The 18,398-nt window shown below is 46.0% G+C and overlaps 1 long non-coding RNA gene across 1 annotated transcript; it reads right to left on the bottom strand.

Annotated features, from left to right (window-relative positions):
- Positions 1–939: 939 nt before the first annotated feature.
- Positions 940–4,026, bottom strand: LOC120962499 (uncharacterized). The gene is made up of 2 exons (XR_005753256.3): positions 1,830–4,026; positions 940–1,367 (listed from the first exon to the last, which is right to left on the bottom strand). It is a non-coding gene; the product is annotated as an uncharacterized lncRNA (long non-coding RNA).
- Between the last annotated feature and the right edge of the window lie 14,372 nt (positions 4,027–18,398).

The raw sequence follows: 18,398 nt of genomic DNA, 5'->3' as shown, positions 1-18,398 counted from the left end.
CTGGCATACCAGCGACGGCTGCAGCCTGCCTGGGGACCAGGGCCTGTCGGCGTAGGGCACCAAGCTGCTGTGGGGTTGGAAAGGGGGGACCGAGCCGAAACAAGACATGTGCGCGCAAATTTTCATAATAAGGATAATATGAACAAAAGACATTACAGATCCTTTACATGCCCCCCACGGGGTCCGTTTCGATTCCTCGCAGGGAACAAAAGAAGGGAGTCCCTAGGAGCCCTATCTACACACGCCAGGGCAGTCGGCGCCATCATCAACAGTGGGCCATGGGAGGCCGGCGCCAACCCCATCCAGATCAGTGACGGCGGCGGCCGGACACTGCGGCCTTGCTCCGGGCCCGACAAGAGCTCGGGGGCATGTAGCTGTCGTCGCTCGTCTCTGGGGTCTCGTAGGGCTCGAGAGAGTCGCTGGACTCCACAGCGCCACCGCTGCTGCTGGACGAGCCGCAGGCAAATCCAGCGGCAAGCTCGGCGCTGGCCGCTGCGCCGCTCCGACGACCCTCTCCAGGGCAGCATTCCAAGCAGGCGGCGCAGCAGCCTTGGCCTTTCGGGCCGCCATTGGTCGGAGGCTCGAAAGGGGATTGAAGCAGATCTTGAGATTTCGGAAGCAAGGAGCGAGAAAGGGGATCTGGAGCAAGGCGAAGGAAAGCAATGAAGGCAAGCCACTATAAGAAATATGTCAACTTGCGACCCTCACTATTGGTCACTGAAAGGTCATTGATTTTCATTTGCGACCTTTTTTTGACCAAAAACAGATGGTCAAAAGCTGGCAGTCGTAAACTAAAATTAACGACCAATTGAAAAGGTCGTTGATAAGATTCAGCCCGGTCCAATTCAGTGTTTTACATGGGCCGAGCCCAACAATTCAGCCTTTTATATAAATTTTTTCCCTATTAATTTTGATCAGCTACATGGGCCAGGCCCAACATTATAGCCTTTTATTTTTGGGCTGTAGCCTTTGTTTTTCTTTTTTTTATGCACCTTTGTTTTTGGGCTGTAGCCTTTGTTTTTCTTTGTTTTGTCAAGGTCATGTTCTTCAGATTTCAATATACCAATAGAGAAAACCGACGCAATATTTCAAATAACAGCAAGAAGCAATCTGCTACATCATATAACATACATACAAATGTGATCAGCATCAAGTTTACAATTAGATAACAGCTCTACAAGTGTACAGTCTACCACACGAGTCTATCACATGAGCCCTACAAGTTCTGCTACATCATATAACACACATACAAATAGGATCAGCCTAAAGGGTTTCATTGCTCCCAGAACTAGCTCCAATGAGCTAGAACTATGCTTCTTCCAACTTCCTTGTCCTGATGCTCGTGAAGAAACATGAAAGGCCAGCATCTGCACGTTATAGAACAAAATGATTAGGAACAAAATAAAAGTAAATCTAACAGCATATTTACTCTGCAAGGAACCACAACATATTTCTGCAGAAAAAGAACATGTATGCAAACCAACCACCAAAAAAATAACGAGCTGGTTCATCTTATACCAGAATAAAAAAGAACACCGACAAGGAATATAAGCATTCCTTGGTTTTCAAGCACACCAATTCATAAACATGATTTGGATATGGAAAAGACAAACATAGCAACAAGAGATAATCATAGTAAGTCAGCCATCCAACTATTCAATAAATGGTTCAGATTTCACCGTAACAAAACACTTAACAACCTCAACACTAGTATTTTTGCTTGCTGCAATCTAGACAACATCACCACAAGTTCTATGATGCATCCAAACTAGTGAACTTTGTGCATAGATCGGATCGAATCGAAGAGAGAAGGGGAAGGGAAGGGCTACCTTGAGGATCGAATTGAATCAGCCTGCTTCTTCCTGCCATCTTCTTGTGAACAGCCTTCTTCTTCCTGCCATCAGCGGAAAGCTTTTTAAGTACAACAGGAGAAACGTTTCATACAGCGGAAAGGGGGACTTGATCAACATCCACTAACTTCACAAAAGAAAACACCTATCCAGGAAATAATTTCCCCCTGATTTATGGGTATATGGGTATCAAAACAAACAAGAAAGGAACACCAATCTATTTTAAGTACTTCAGGTTTGAGCCATTTTTGATACTAAAATCAATACATAACAGCCAACATTATGTGTGTACAACCAGCCAACATTATGTGTGTACAACCAGTCAGTGCTACACATGCGCCCATGTGAATGTGATGTGATCTGCCGAAACAACTACAACCAGTCAATGCTGGCAGCAGAGAACAAGATCCATGGACAACAACGAGGTATGTGTGTACTGTGATAACAATTATGTAACACTGGAGCAAGACAGTGTACAATCTGTCATCATCAAGCTCAAGGACTCATTCTACCTAGTACCAAAACGACAGCAACAACATGAGAGGAGAAGAAGCTCCCTAGTATGGAACAGAACAAGATCAAGAGCATATCACAAAATTATGAACTGAAATCAAACACAAGCGACTCCGAATTACTCATTTAGATTGTACACGATAATGAGACGCTGACACGAGATGACAGACAGTACCAATAGAATGCAATGTAGAATGCAACAGGACGTTGCTTGCACACCGCCACTGTGCCAGAGGTCTTCCAGGCATATGTTGTTCACCTGATCACCACCTCCCTGCATGCCACACACACACTGCAAGTTAGATTACATACAGACATATTGTGTTTCTAATGCATGCATACCACTAACAGAGACCGTGGTGTTCTAGGATGATGCAGAGTCCATCTAACTAATCAATATCATATATGATGCAGAGTCCTCCGGATGATGGAATACCTTTCAAAGTGAGGCATCCTTAGAATACTAGGTTGTTCTGATGCTATATAAAATAGCATAAAAAACTAAGGTAATCATCCTAATCGAGGCAGCACGGAAAAGGACATGTGAGCAGGGCATGTATGCACATTTTGAAAAGAATGAACAGAGCCAACTAAAATCTGTGAGCATTAAAACTTGTGGGAAATTTGGTCAATCACATGAACAGGGCCTTTATGCACATTTTTCTCTACCAGTAGTCCAGTAGCAGTAGAAAGACAACAGATCGGCAGTATCATTTAAAAACTTTGTTGTAAGGTTGCTGTTAGCTTTCTGCTCTGACTCAAGTTAACTTGGCACCTGTAAAATTTTTAAACACGTACTGTGGCTTCACACTTACTTGGGAGTAACCCATGAGGTCTGAAAGATTCAGAGTTAACAATCAACTCTGATTCAAATTCAAAATTCGGATTAGAAAATTTACAGCATGATTTCTGTTTACATGCATGCATGATTCGTTCAATTTTTTGAAGTATAAGCGAAGATCCAACATGTCTTAAGCAAGAGGAAGCATGTCTTAAGCAAGAAGAAACAAAACAGAACAGAAGAGATACCACATGGTTACTTGCTCACTCCATCGACCTCATCCGTTTATCTTTCATTTCTATGATGAAAGTAGACTTGGGGTTATATGGTTTGAAACTCTGAATCAAGTGGCCAACAAGTGGCTGCTAGGTGAGTATCAATGACTCGGCCACGATTACTGACTGGCTCACCATAGATGTATACTACGTAAAATGCATAGCACGTGTCCATCCCAGTGGATGAAGACGCGTAGTGTGAGGGAGTGTGGGCGCCAGACGAAGACGGTCAAGTATATACTAACTTAAAAATTCAGTCAAAGTCACGTGGATTATCAGTCTATATATGAAACCTTCCGCATTAACAGGATGCATGCACTATACCAGTGCTTTGCTGTGTTGCAGGGTTCAGACCTGGGATGGTCAAGACTCAAAGTACCCACAAAATAAAATAAAATAAAATAAAATGTTTCAGTTCATTTGCACGTGGCACTGTCCATTTCATAAGAGCAATCGCTACCGCGAGTAACCCATTGGCTGCACTAGATAATATCATGGATTCATGGTCGAATCATGCTGATAAGGCCATGTTGACATGAACTAACTGAAATTTGGATTCTCTGGGAACGATGGTATCTGGACTAAGGTTGCATTGACACAATGAAACTGGAACACAAAGATTCAGTGGAGGCTAAATGCATATAAAAAAATACGAAGCCAAACTCAAAAATTAACAAATGTACAACCTAAGGTTAAATTTAGATAGGATGCTTAGTATCACTAGCACATGCAGACCACCACAGACCACAACCAATGGTTCAGCAGCTAAAATTAGCACCCAGCAGCAAAAATACAAACTAGAGATATTCAAGCCAAACATAACAGTATAGGCCTAGGAAGCATCGAAGAATCTATCTATGCATCTGAAATATACTACAAAATGTAAGGTTCTAACTTCCACCAGGTGCTCATCATCGTATACACTACAAGCATAAGCCCAGTCCTTTGCTAGAGATCTGAAGAAAACAGGGTTAAATGTTGGATCGTATCCATCGTTAATTGCCTCTCGAACTGATGTGATTTTTTCCAGGGGAGATAATCCAAGAAGGGCTACCACGGAGGCGGATCCGCGCAGAGAAGATGGGGGTACAACCGGCGGGGCAGGGGCAGCGGTGCCACCCTCCTCGCGTGTGGTGGGGAGGAGTGGCGGGGGTGCACGAGATGGGAGGCACCCACGACGGAGGGGACGGGGCGGTCAGATCGACGCGGCGGACATCCCTCGGGCGGAAGAGCTGGGTGGCGTGGGCGGCGAAATCGTTGTACTCCCTGGCCTTGGCCTTGGCAGCTACCACCCGAGTAGTCCTCATCTCCGATGAGGATCCATCTTCGCCTTCATGGGTGCCTGCAGAGAGAGAGAGATTTAGATAAAGAAATCATGACAAAGAGAGAGTAGGGAAGAGAGAGAGATGGAGGGAGATGAACCGTCCTGGAAGAGCATGCCACTGTGTTCGTGCAGCAGATCAACGAGAGACCGCAAGGTCAGAGACGGCAGGCGGTCGGATCTAGCCGAGGGGAAGGGGGCGCGCGGAGGGCGGCTCGAGCACGAGACGGAGGCCGCCAGCAAGGACCTCGGCCCGCAGACGAGCAGGGCGTCGAGGAGGTCGTCGCAGGCGCGGACGACGCGAGCTTGGGCTGGCCGGTCATGGCGGCGCGCTGGCCGGTCGAGGCAGAGCTGGGAGCCGGGGCGAGGGAGGATCGGTGGAGCTGGCGGGGAGGAAGGGGACGGGATCGAGAGGAGCTAGGGTTTGCGTGGGTGAGGAAGGGAGGGGATCGGGGAGCGAGGGAAAGAAAGGAGGCGGGGGGTGGATGGAAATTGACCCGGAGGACATAGCTAGGGTTTCGGGGTTGGTGTGGATGGGTCGAGGACAGCCGTTGGATCCCCGAGCATCCGACGGTGTTGGATGCACGATCCGCGTGATATGTCCACGTACCAATCAGAATGCAGTACGATGTTATGACCATCTAAATTGGTCGTGGTTGACTTAAAATAATGTGTTAAAATCATTTAAGCTACTTTATGATCTGAGAAATTCTAAAAAAATGGAAAACCTTCTCATTGTGTCACCAAAATGTGAACAAGTTTTCAGAAAAAATAACAACATGGAATAAGATAAATATCTTTAAAAAGGTGTCGTCGAAAATGAGTTTTTTGCAAAAAAAAAACATTTTCCCTTTTTCGAGTGCCCAAAATGAGTTTTTTTTGTGAAGGACCTACAATATATTTATTGCAAAATTGGATGAAATCAATTTTATGAACTATTAGGCCATATTTAATGCACAAATGACCAAATAGTTGGGTGTCAAAAGATTTTATCTACCTCTGGTAAAAAAGACAAATTTCCGCTGATCCAGCTCGAAGCGGATCAAATTTGAACTACAGCTGCCTTATAGTTTACTCTTTATTTTTTCCAAAAATCATTTCTAGGTACATAAGTATCTATTTAATTAGAGAAACACCAAAAGTTTTCCAAGATTCAACCAATAGCTAGGAACGGTCATGCCTGCCGTTTTGACCGCATTTTGAAACGGGCATGAAAAATTCAAAAAAAATAAAAAAAAATAGGAAACCTTCGCATTGTGTCATTATATGTGACCATGTTACCAGGAAAATAATAAACTTGTAATACGATAATTATTTTTAAAAAGTGTTCTCAGAAACGAGCTATCATGTGTGGAGATCAATGGCTTTCAAGCCAAATGATCAATCTTATGGCCACATTCATGGCATAGTTTGTTCAAATAATCTCATATTGTGCACAAGGGTGCATCTTGGGATGACAAACAATGTTGCCTAAGGGAGTTTTCATTTTATTTTCACGGAAAATTCATTTTCCATTTTTTGAGTGCCCGAAATGAGGTTTTTTTGTGAAGTAACTACCAAATAAATGTTGTAAAAATGGACCAGATCATTTTTATAAAATACTAGGCCATGTTTAATGCACAATTGACACAATGGTTGGGTGTCAAAAGCCTTGATCCACCTCTGGTGAAAAAGACAAATTTCCGCCGATTCAGTAGGAAGCGGGTCAAATTTGAACTGTAGCTGCCTCGTAGTTTGCTCTTTATTTTTTACAAAAATCATTTCTAGGTACATAACTATCTATTTTATCAGAGAAACGTCAAAAGGTTTCCATGATTCAACAACTAGCTAGGAACGGTCAAGCCCGTCGTTCTGACCGCATTTTGAAACGGGTATAAAAAATTAAAAAAAAAATTGGAAAACCTTCGCATTGTGTCATCATATGTGACCAAGTTTCCAGGAAAAATAATAAACATGTAATACGGCAATTATTTTAAAAAAATGTTCTTAGAAACGAGCTATCATGCGTGAAGATTCATGGCTTTCAAGCCAAATGATCAATCTTATGGCCACATTCATGGCATAGTTTGTTCAAATGATCTCATATTGTGCACAAGGGTACATCTTGGAATTCCAAACAATGTTTCCTAAGGGAGTTTTCATTTTCTTTGCACAGAAAATTCATTTTCCATTTTTCGAGTGCCCGAAATGAGGTTTTTTTGTGAAGGAACTACCAAATAATTGTTGCAAAAATGGACCAAATCAATTTTATAAAATATTATGCCATGTTTAATGCACAATTGACACAATGGTTGGGTGTCAAAAGCCTTGATCCACCCCTGGTGAAAAAGACAAATTTCCGCCTATTTAGTAGGAAGCGGGTCAAATTTGAACTGTAGCTGCCTCATAGTTTGCTATTTATTTTTTCCAAAAATTATTTCTAGGTACATAAGTATCTATTTAATCAGAGAAACATCAAAAAAATTCCAAGATTCAACCACTAGCTAGGAACGGTCAAGCCCGCCGTTTTGACCGCATTTTGAAACGGGCATAAAAAATTCAAAAAAAATCAAAAAATTGGAAAACCTTCGCATTGTGTCATTATATGTGACCAAGTTTCCAGGAAAAATAATAAACTTGTAATACGGCAATTATTTAAAAAATGTGTTCTCAGAAACGAGCTATCATGCGTGAAGATTCATGGCTTTCAAGCCAAATGATCAATCTTATGGTCACATTCATGGCATAGTTTGTTCAAATGATCTCATAATGTGCACAAGGGTGCATCTTGGAACTCCAAACAATGTTGCCTAAGGGAGTTTTCATTTTCTTTGCACGGAAAATTCATTTTCCATTTTTCGAGTGCCCGAAATGAGTTTTTTTGAAGGACCTACCATATATTTGTTGCAAAATTGGACCAAATCAATTTTATAAAATACTAGGCCATATTTAATGCATAATTGACAAAATGGTTGGGTGTCAAAAGCTTTGATCCATCTCTGGTGAAAAGACAAATTTCCGCCGATTCAGCAAGAAGCGGGTCAAATTTGAACTGCAGCTGCCTTATAGTTTGCTCTTTATTTTTTCCAAAAATCATTTCTAGGTACATAAGTATCTATTTAAGCATAAATACATGGTTTGGTGGTGATACATTGAGGTTTGGACGGTGGGCCAGGGCCCCAACTCCAAAGCGCGTAGACTCGCATGCCCGCCACATGGTCACCGCGTGACCGTGGCGTTGCCATGTGTTCTGGGAAGCCTAGGCATGTCTAGTAGGTTTGGCACTCCCCAGGTACATTCTTGGAAGAAAATAACAACATAAGAATCTCACGAGGAGACCGAACAATGCTCAAACATGAATTAGCACCCAAGTGTTTGATTAGTGGTACGGGAAATGCACATGGCCAATGGGCCTGAGTTTTGTCTGAGGATGATCATCTACTAAGGACACTATCTTGGAAAATTTGCAGCTCAAATGGAGGAGCCTAGGTGTCACTTGCTTTGCAACGTACCACACTGGACAGAAATATGGATGTTGAAGCCACACTCACATGTATTGTTAGATGGGGCTCAAATTTTGTGGAGAGCAATGATTTGGGAATATAGAAGATGTGGCAAAAATTCAGCTCATTAGGATATGCCTAGCTAGTACTTCCTTCACAACAGTTCGAGTTGAACAAAAACTTTGGAAATTTGCCGAGGTAGATTTACCAGGCAAATGGAGTTGAATATTGTCATGAGGCAATGATTTGGATAGTAAAGAATGCCCAATTTTTTTTGGGAATTTTGGGAATGACAAAAATATAGGTTGCTTCACAACCTAGGCCAAAAATTGATACATGGACATGACACATAGGCAAAACTGATGAGGTGGCGCCTAGTCATAGAAATCCACCACAACTTACAAGGTTATGACCATCTATATTGGTTATGACCAGCTAGAAATAAGGCAGCGGATCAGTGTTGTCTGCTTTGTGACCATTTCGTGTAAGGAAATTATGACCTTTCTGACAAAAATGGTCGATATAGTTTAGCGTTTGGAGCCCCCCGAACAGCTTTTGACCAATTGGTCTCAAATGGTCATAGATCTATGACCAATTCTTCCAGGGTCACTGCCAGAAGGTCACTAGTTGACATATTTCTTATAGCGAGCGTTGCCCGCGCCAGCCTTTTGTCAAACGGGCAGTTGCGGAGGCAACGAGGGGAAGCGGAGGCGCCCACGTCCCATCAATCGCCACGCGTCGACCAAGGCCGCAGGCTGTTGTGGCCCGCGGTGCTCCGCACTTGCCCTTTGGCTTCGCCTCGAAGCCAAGTCCAAGCGCGCCTTGGGACCGGGGGCTACTGTCGGCATCCTAGGAACGGGGGTCCCCAGACTTGACTGCCTACGGCCCACGGCGTGGCTCCACCAGCGGCCCTGTACGGCCCATCTTCACCAGCAAACACTCAAGACCCTCGCGAGGCGGACGACACAAGACCTCCTCGGGAGTGACCTCACCAGGCTGGCTCGCGAGGGGCGGAGAGATCAAGGCAAGGGACACCTCGCGAGGTTCCTGTGACGCAAGCCATGACGACTGGAGCCAGGCGGGCGCCAGCGCGCGCAGTGTCCTTGTTTCCTCTTTGGTGCTAAAGGGGCAAGCGCATGCGAGGAGTCCCGAGGCATCAGGCAAAGGTTTCCATATCGGTGCGACGAGACCAAGACCAGCAGGACGGCAAGACGGAGGTCACCGTGGAGCCCAAGACGGTGTCACCACCAGAGCATTTGGCAGGAGAAGACCACCTTTAGTCAGGATAACTTGTACTAGTTGTCTCCCTTCGAATTTGGCTGTTGTTGGCTCCCTTCCCGCTCAATATTTGGGAAGAGGACCAGGGCCTCTATAAATAGGACTAGCCGCCACCATAGGAGCGAAGGGATCTTGGACTGGGTCCATTCCATCCTCACACTCACCAAGCACAAGAGCACCTCTCCTCAGGAGGCTGTTCTTCCCTTGTATTGTTCATCCTCAGCCCAAGAGGCAATCCACCACACCACACTGGAGTAGGGTATTACACCACATCAGTGGCCTGAACCAGTATAAATCTTGTGTCTCTTGTGTTGCGAGTTCGTCGAGCTAGGCTTTGAGATCGCGGTGAGGGTGAGGGCGCGATTAGGTAGGGAGAGATCTTCGTGCGCACCCCAGTGTTCGAACCTCAAGGGTTTTGCCGGAACCAGAAATCCGCACAACCTGAAGAGGAACTTATCATTTCTACACCAAATCAACCTGAAGACGCTGCTCAGCCTGAAGCTAATGTTGATGAAGAAGACAATGGTCAGCAAGGGAAAAATCTTCGTCCAGTTCATCCTCGTGTTGCAAATGAAGTACAGATTGAGAAGATAATTGATAGCATCAATGCACCTAGTCCCCTCACTCGTTCAAGAGCAACACAGCTAGCAAATTTCTGTGGGCACTTTGCATTTCTCTCTATATCTGAACCCAAGAAAGTTGCTGAAGCCTTCATGGAACCTAAATGGATTCAAGCTATGCAAGAAGAGCTTCAACAGTTCGAGCTGAACAATGTGTGGGAATTAGTCAAGCGTCCTGACCCTCGCAAGCACAATATCGTTGGCACCAAATGGATCTATCACAACAAACAACATGAGCATGGTCAAGTTGTCAGAAACAAGGCTCGTCTCGTTGCTCAAGGATACACTCAAGTTGAAGGGATTGACTTCAATGAAACATTTGCTCCAGTGGCTAGGCTTGAAGCCATTCGCACACTGGTAGCCTATGCCAACCATCACAATATCCTCCTGTACCAAATGGATGTGAAGAGTGCCTTTCTCAACGGCAAGATTGAATAAGAAGTGTATGTTGCACAACCACCTGGCTTTGAAGATCCAAAACATCCTGATATGGTATACAAGCTCAACAAGGCACTCTATGGCCTCAAACAAGCCCCTCGTGCTTGGTATGACACACTCAAAGACATCCTGAAGAGCAAAGGCTTCAAACCTGGTTCCCGGGATCCCACTCTCTTCACGAAGACATACGATGGTGAACTATTTGTGTGCCAGATCTATGTGGATGACATTATCTTTGGCTGCACTGACAAAAGATACAGTGATGAGTTTGGACACATGATGCAAGAGCAATATCAGATGTCCATGATGGGTGAGCTGAAGTTCTTCCTCGGTCTTCAAATCCGTCAGCAGAGCAACGGCATCTTCATATCTCAAGAGAAATGCCTCAAACATTGCCTGAAGAAGTTTGGAATGCAAGACTGCAAAGGGTACACGACGCCAATGCCAATCAAAGGTCAATTGGGTCCTGACGACAATGGTAAATAGTTCGATCAAAAGGTATACCGCTCCATGATTGGTTCTTTACTCTATTTATGTTCATCTAGGCGTTTGCATGTGTGCCCGATCCCAAGAGGCACCAAAGGAGTCGCATCACCTAGCTGTGAAGCAAATTCTTCGATATTTAGCTTACACCCCAACACTAGGATTATGGTATCCAAAGTGCTCAGAGTTTGATCTAGTTGGATTCTCAGATGTTGATTATGCTGGTAACAAGGTTGATCGCAAGTCTACATCTGGCACATGTCACTTTCTTGGACGATCTCTTGTATGTTGGTCTTCAAAGAAGCAGAACTGTGTGTCTCTCTCCACTGCTGAATCTGAATACATTGCTGCTGGATCTTGCTGCGCTCAGCTTCTATGGATGAAGCAAACTCTCAAAGACTATGGCATCCATATGAAGCAAGTGCCACTCTACTGCAACAATGGAAGTGCCATCAAGATTGCCAACAACCCAGTTCAGCATTCGAAGACAAAGCACATTCAGATCCGTCATCACTTTCTTAGAGATCATGTAATGAAGGAAGATATTGATATCATTCACGTCAACACTGAAGAGCAATTGGCAGATATCTTCACAAAGCCCTTGGATGAGAAAAGGTTTTGCAAGTTGCGGTGTCAGCTAAATATCCTAGAATCCTCAAATGTCCTGTGATTGGACACACATCCTAACGCTGATGCATGTTGATGACTTAGATGTGCAACACACGAAGTAACGTATATCTTCAATCAATGAAGACATACATTCTAAGTGTGAATACATTAACACAGAATTTGACTTCAGAGCGCCACGATAATTGTGTGCCGTGTCTGGGTCTAATACTTCCTATACGGTGGGTAACGCCACCACCAAACTCTTGTTTGAAGTGTTTTTATTGGTGTCACATTTGCATAATCTTCGCATGTTGTTTGTCTTCAACTTTGATTTGACTTCATGTTTATCTTCACAATGTTGATTTGGTCTTATGCTGATATATACATATATTCGTGTTTTGTCCTCAACAACATTCACTTATAGCTATGGCTTCATGTTTGAATCTTCTTGATCTAAGTGAATGTGATCGGACCCTAACCCCTTCTATGCTTCTACCTCAGATTATATCTATCCAAATCATATGGATTCTATAGAAACTGTCGATTGTCTTCTCTGAGTCCTTGTCAGCAAAAGACATAGAGACAAAAGTTAAATCTATTTTAATGTTATATCCTTATTGCCTGAAAACCGGAGAAGCCGGAACGACCACCTGACAATCCAGGCATGCGTGGGAACATTGAACAACTTCCAATGAGTTGCATGCATGCCACATGTCCTTCAGATGTGAACCGCCAGGGGCACCTGCGTAATTACGTTGTGCTGTCCCTTTCCTTATAAATACACAACTCAACGCGATCATTATCTCTTCTCCCACCTTGCCACCTCGCACAAACCCTAGCGCCTCCGCTAGCTCTTGTCGACACCAGAGACGAAGCGCTTATCTGCCGTGACTTCTTCGACGTTGTCCTCACGCCGGCCGCGGACCTCGTCCTCTCCACCGCCGCCGTAGGTGTCTTCCGTCGCCACGTTAGGGCACGAGAGATTGAACTGGTCGGCCTCCCTCTTCGCCTCGTCTAGCAGTTCGTCAAGGGTAATTAAAACTTACTTTTTACTGCCTTTTTGATCCGTCAGATCCATCCACTTCAACCAAAAGTGGTTTCTAAACTTCCAAATCTGTATCTATCTTGTCGTGTATCTCATATCATGCCAAGTATATTCACTTATGCTTCACAACTAGTTAGATTCCTCACTTGTACTTATTCATGGATTCGTATAAATCTGGAACCAACTCTCATCGAATAAGTGAATGTCTTCGCACTATGAGGTCAATGTCTTCAAACTGATTTATCTTCAAAATCTTCTAAGAATGCATATGACCTCTTCCCCTTCCCTCGCAACTCTAATGCTGTCACATGTACATGTCCGTGGGGGAATCCCTTGGTTCTCATAGTCTGCATTCATTTGCAGAATTCTTACAGCACCACATCAACTCTCCTGAAGCCAGTTCCTGTCTGACCAGCAAAAGGAAGCCATTCAGCTTGAATATAATGGTCACTAAGAAATCAGCTAGAAAGGGCGGTACGCAGTGCCGTGGGGATACAGCCAAGGACTTGCCACCAGATCTGTTTGAGCTATACAAGTCAGATCCTGAGGAAAGCTACAACCAGCGCAAGACTCGAATCCAATGAATTCGAAGGTATTGGGCAGAAAATGGTTCAAGTACAGATTTGGAACTGCTGAATATGCTGAAAAGAACGCCATCAAGCGACCATGGGGAGACATCATCTACAGAGGTCTGCAGCCCAAGTGCAAGTCTGAAGCCATTGCTTAAGGCTTCTAACCTTGCATGGTCCGAGGACCACAGCCAGAGAATGCTGACCCATCATCACTGTTATGGTGTCGTGAAGACAATCTCTTCAAGCGCAATTTTCAGTTCGCAAAGAAGTCCACGGCTAAGAAAAAGAAGGCATTTGGACTCAACTTCAACCCTGGTTCATCTGCTCCAAGGGCTGATGGCACCCGTGATGCCAATCCAAATGTCATCGACCCCTTCTATAACCTCGATGGCCTTCTCACTCACATAGCTGTACAGGGGGCCACCATGGAGCACTCAACTGACGATGCAGATTTTGATGAAGCGCCAGCTCCACCTAAGTCGCAGAGGCAGAAGAAATCAAAGGCTTCAAAGCCCTCTGTCGCACTGAAAGCTTCGCGTGCAAAGCCATTGGCAACTGCACCTCCTGAACTCAGTGTGCAATCAGAAGATCTTTCTCGTGTCTCCAAGAAGACGGAGAAGCCCAAGAAGAAGAAGCCCATGAAGATTTCTGGGCATGAACTTACTCCAGCCGCCGTTCTGCGGGACGAAGATGAAACCATTGATCTGTCAAGCGATGATGATCTTGGTGATGATGCCCTTGAGCTACTGAGCAAGAGCAAGCAAGAGGCGGAGATCTTCAACGATCTGCCCCTCTTTGATGTGGATATTCTGAACCACTTCATCGACGAATGGTTTGATGATCCAAGCCTCAGCATTGATGATCTTCAGCTGCCAATGACCATCAGCATCACCTTCCATGGAGCCATTGCTAATGAGTTGGCCTTGGCGCAGAAGATTGTTGAGCTGAAAAACAAAATCGATTATGAGAAGGCTCACTTCAAGAAGAACTTGGCCAAGCTCAGCGTGGCTGATGTTCAAAGCTTCAAGCAGATGCTGCATGACCTCAAGGAAGAGTTTCACAAGAAACGTGAAGAAGCAAAAGGTTCAAGAGAGCGGATGAAATACTTCGCAGAGAAATGTGTTCAAGCACACAATGAGGCAGAGAAGCGCAAGGCACTTGGGCGTCCTGGCATTGACCCCAAGATGGCTGCCAAACAGAAGAAGAAGCCTGTTGTGGCCCAAGTTGAAGCATCAAGGCAGGAAGCACCTCGCATTGTCTTCCCTGCCAGCATGACAGGCTCGAAGCCTAAGGTCCCCACAGCAGCTTCAGAACTCAAAAAGACAAGGGCAGATGAAGCCAAAGCCAAGAAGCGCAAGCACAAGAATGTTTTTGATGATGCCCCATCAAAGAAGAAACTGAAAAAGTCTTCAAAGAAAGAGCGTGCCGCGGCCTCTGAGCCTCTAGTTGTCGAGCCCATTTCTGTTGCTCGTCCTGCCTCCACCAACCAAGAGCGTCAACTTGTGTCCACGAGCCTGATTTCACAGAGGCTCCTGAAAATGAAGATGTACCAATTGTTGACCCCATCACAGCTGAAGACATTGGTCGTGGCGACAATGTAGAAGATGATGAAGTCCTTCCTCAACTAGAGCACCAACCGGTATCATCGCCTGTTCTTACGAATAGCGAACTCATCAGCATTGGTCGTCCTCTGACGCCAATTGCACAGGATGATTCGTGGGCGGATCGCCCCCAACAAGACACCCCCGTTCATGATGAAACTCCCAGAACTCCAACACCTCAAGTCACCACTCCGGTGCTTGACGATGACTACATGGTGCAGACCACTCCATCACCACAGGCGTCACCCGCATTCCGCAGGCTTCGCAAATGCCCTAGGCCACAGGTCACCATGTCGAGCATTCCAGAAGGAGAAGTGCAACAAAGCTCAATAGCACGCCAAGTGTTCCCTGAAGCCACTCCTACTGCGAATGTCTCTGTGTCTGAAGCAAAAGTTGTTGAAGACATTCCGACTGCATCAACCGAAGAAAATCAAGAAACAAGAGAAGAAGAAGCAAGAGTTGCCACACCCCTGCCACTAAAGAAGTCATTCTCGAGGAGAATGTGTCTGTGCCCGACCCTCCTGTCCTTGAAGACATGGAGGTTGAGAACACTGAGGCTGCCACCAACAATGATACTGAAGCCAATGATGTTGTCATGGCTGAAGATAATGTGGAGCCTGAAGCCAATGTTGTGCCTGAAGCTCGTGTGCAACCTGAAGCCCATGTGGATGCTGATGCCACTGTTCCAGCCCCAAGGCCTCACACAATTGAACAGGCCTATAATCGTGGTGAACTTGTCACAGTTCGGTGGCCCATCATGGTGCCTCCCACTGCTCCCGGACCTCAATATGACTATCATCTGGAGCAGAGGCCACAAGTTCAGAAGCCAAAGCCCAGGCTACCAATGTTTCCAGGTGCTGCAACCTCCCCAGGATCGTTCAGTGTGAACAGCTTCATAGCCCACAACACCTTCTTTGATAGCGCCAAGAATCCTTACTCGAAGCCAAAGATCTCTTCTGATCGCTTCTGGAGCTATCAGCAGCGCAGCTACCACTCTTGCATCCTATACAATCAAGAGCGAATCTTTCAACACATGCGTCTTGATTGTGAAGCTATTGTTGGAAATATGCCCTAGAGGCAATAATAAATGGTTATTATTATATTTCTTTGTTCATGGTAATTGTCTATTATTCATGCTATAATTGTGTTATCCGGAAATCGTAATACATGTGTGAATATATAGAACACAACGTGTCCCTAGTAAGCCTCTAGTTGACTAGCTCGTTGATCAACCGATAGTCATGGTTTCCTGACTATGGACATTGGATGTCGTTGATAACGGGATCACATCATTAGGAGAATGATGTGATGGACAAGACCCAATCCTACGCATAGCATAAAAGGTCGTGTAGTTTCGTTTGCTAGAGCTTTTCCAATGTCAAGTATCTTTTCCTTAGACCATGAGATCGTGCAACTCCCGGATACCGTAGGAGTGCTTTGGGTGTGCCAAACGTCACAACGTAACTGGGTGACTATAAAGGTGCACTACGGGTATCTCTGAAAGTGTCTGTTGGGTTGGCACGGATCGAGACTGGGATTTGTCACTCCGTGTGACGGAGAGGTATCTCTGGGCCCACTCGGTAATGCATCATCATAATGAGCTCAATGTGACTAAGGCGTTAGTCACGGGATCATGCATTGCAGTACGAGTAAAGAGACTTGCCGGTAACGAGATTGAACAAGGTATTGGGATACCGACGATCGAATCTCGGGCAAGTAACATACCGATTGACAAAGGGAATTGCATACGGGATTGATTGAATCCTCGACACCGTGGTTCATCCGATGAGATCATCGTGGAACATGTGGGAGCCAACATGGGTATCCAGATCCCGTTGTTGGTTATTGACCGGAGAGGCGTCTCGGTCATGTCTGCATGTCTCCCGAACCCGTAGGGTCTACACACTTAAGGTTCGGTGACGCTAGGGTTGTAGAGATATATGTATGCGGAAACCCGAAAGTTGTTCGGAGTCCCGGATGAGATCCCGGACGTCACGAGAGGTTCCGGAATGGTCCGGAGGTGAAGAATTATATATGGGAAGTCCAGTTTCGGCCACCGGGAAAATTTCGGGGGTTACCGGTATTGTACCGGGACCACCGGAAGGGTCCCGGGGGTCCACCGGGTGGGGCCACCTATCCCGGAGGGCCCCGTGGGCTGAAGTGGGAAGGGAACCAGCCCCTAGTGGGCTGGGTGCCCCCCCATGGGCCTCCCCCCATGCGCCTAGGGTTGGGAACCCTAGGGTGGGAGGGCTTCCCACTTGCCTTGGGGGGCAAGGCACCCCCTTCCCCCCTTTGGCCGCCGCCCCCCCCCCCCTTGAGATCCCATCTCCAGGGCCGGCGCCCCCCAGGGGGCCTATATAAAGGGGGAGGGAGGGCAGCAAAAAGACAGCCTTGGGCGCCTCCCTCTCCCCCTGCAACACCTCTCTCTCTCGCAGAAGCTCGGCGAAGCCCTGCCGGAGACCCGCTACATCCACCACCACGCCGTCGTGCTGCTGGATCTCCATCAACCTCTCCTTCCCCCTTGCTGGATCAAGGAGGAGGAGACGTCGCTGCACCGTACGTGTGTTGAACGCGGAGGTGCCGTCCGTTCGGCACTCGGTCATCGGTGATTTGAATCACAGCGAGTACGACTCCGTCATCCACGTTCATTGGAACGCTTCCGCTCGCGATCTACAAGGGTATGTAGATGCACTCCTTTCCCCTCGTTGCTAGTATACTCCATAGATGCATCTTGGTGAGCGTAGGAAAATTTTAAAATTATGCTACGATTCCCAACAGCTATTGCTGGGCTGCCCTGTCTGGAAGAAGCTCTTGACTGCTTCAGGGAGGTTGGTCTTCTACAGTTCGTCATTGACAAAGAACACTGGAATGAAGAGCTCCTGCTGCAGTTCGACGCCACACTTCACATTCGTGGCTACAATAGGGATCCGAAGACATGGGTCCTTGAGTGGATGCCAGGCGATGTGCACCATGAAGCCAAAGCTCAAGACATTATTGAGTTTACTTCCCTGCCCACTCCAGGTGACTTGTATGAGCCTGGTTGTCAGCTACACCAAAATGAACTGCAGAGTATCTTTCAGCGGCCTAAACAAAACATGAGTCAGATGCTCAGCATGGTGAAGCCATTGCCTCAAGATGCTGATTATCCCAAGGAATTCTTCGTCAAGGACCTTGAGTACCTGCCCCGCACAGTCTATCATATTCTGAGGCGTACTCTCTGGCCCATCAAGGGACACTCAGCTGAAGCCAAACTTGAAGGAGCCATGAAGACTTTGGTATTCTATATTGTCAATGGCATCAAATTCAATCCCTAGGATTTCTTCATCACACAACTTGCTGCATCTGGAATTGATCTGTTTGGCTTGAAGTTTTATGCTCCATGGGTAATGCGCCTAATCAAGCTTCACTCCTCTGTCGACTATAAGCCCTCAGCGCGCAACCATCTTGTCTTTTTGCCTGAGGTTGATATGTCCGTCGAAGCCATCTACCCTGAGCCTGCCAAGGAGCCACTTTATCTTCATAATGCTGAT

This window comes from Aegilops tauschii, chromosome 4 (genome assembly GCF_002575655.3).
Source record: "Aegilops tauschii subsp. strangulata cultivar AL8/78 chromosome 4, Aet v6.0, whole genome shotgun sequence".
Classification (NCBI taxonomy): domain Eukaryota; kingdom Viridiplantae; phylum Streptophyta; class Magnoliopsida; order Poales; family Poaceae; genus Aegilops; species Aegilops tauschii.
The sequence above is the reverse complement of the archived record's forward strand: the minus strand, read 5'-3'. Positions and strand labels throughout refer to the sequence as shown.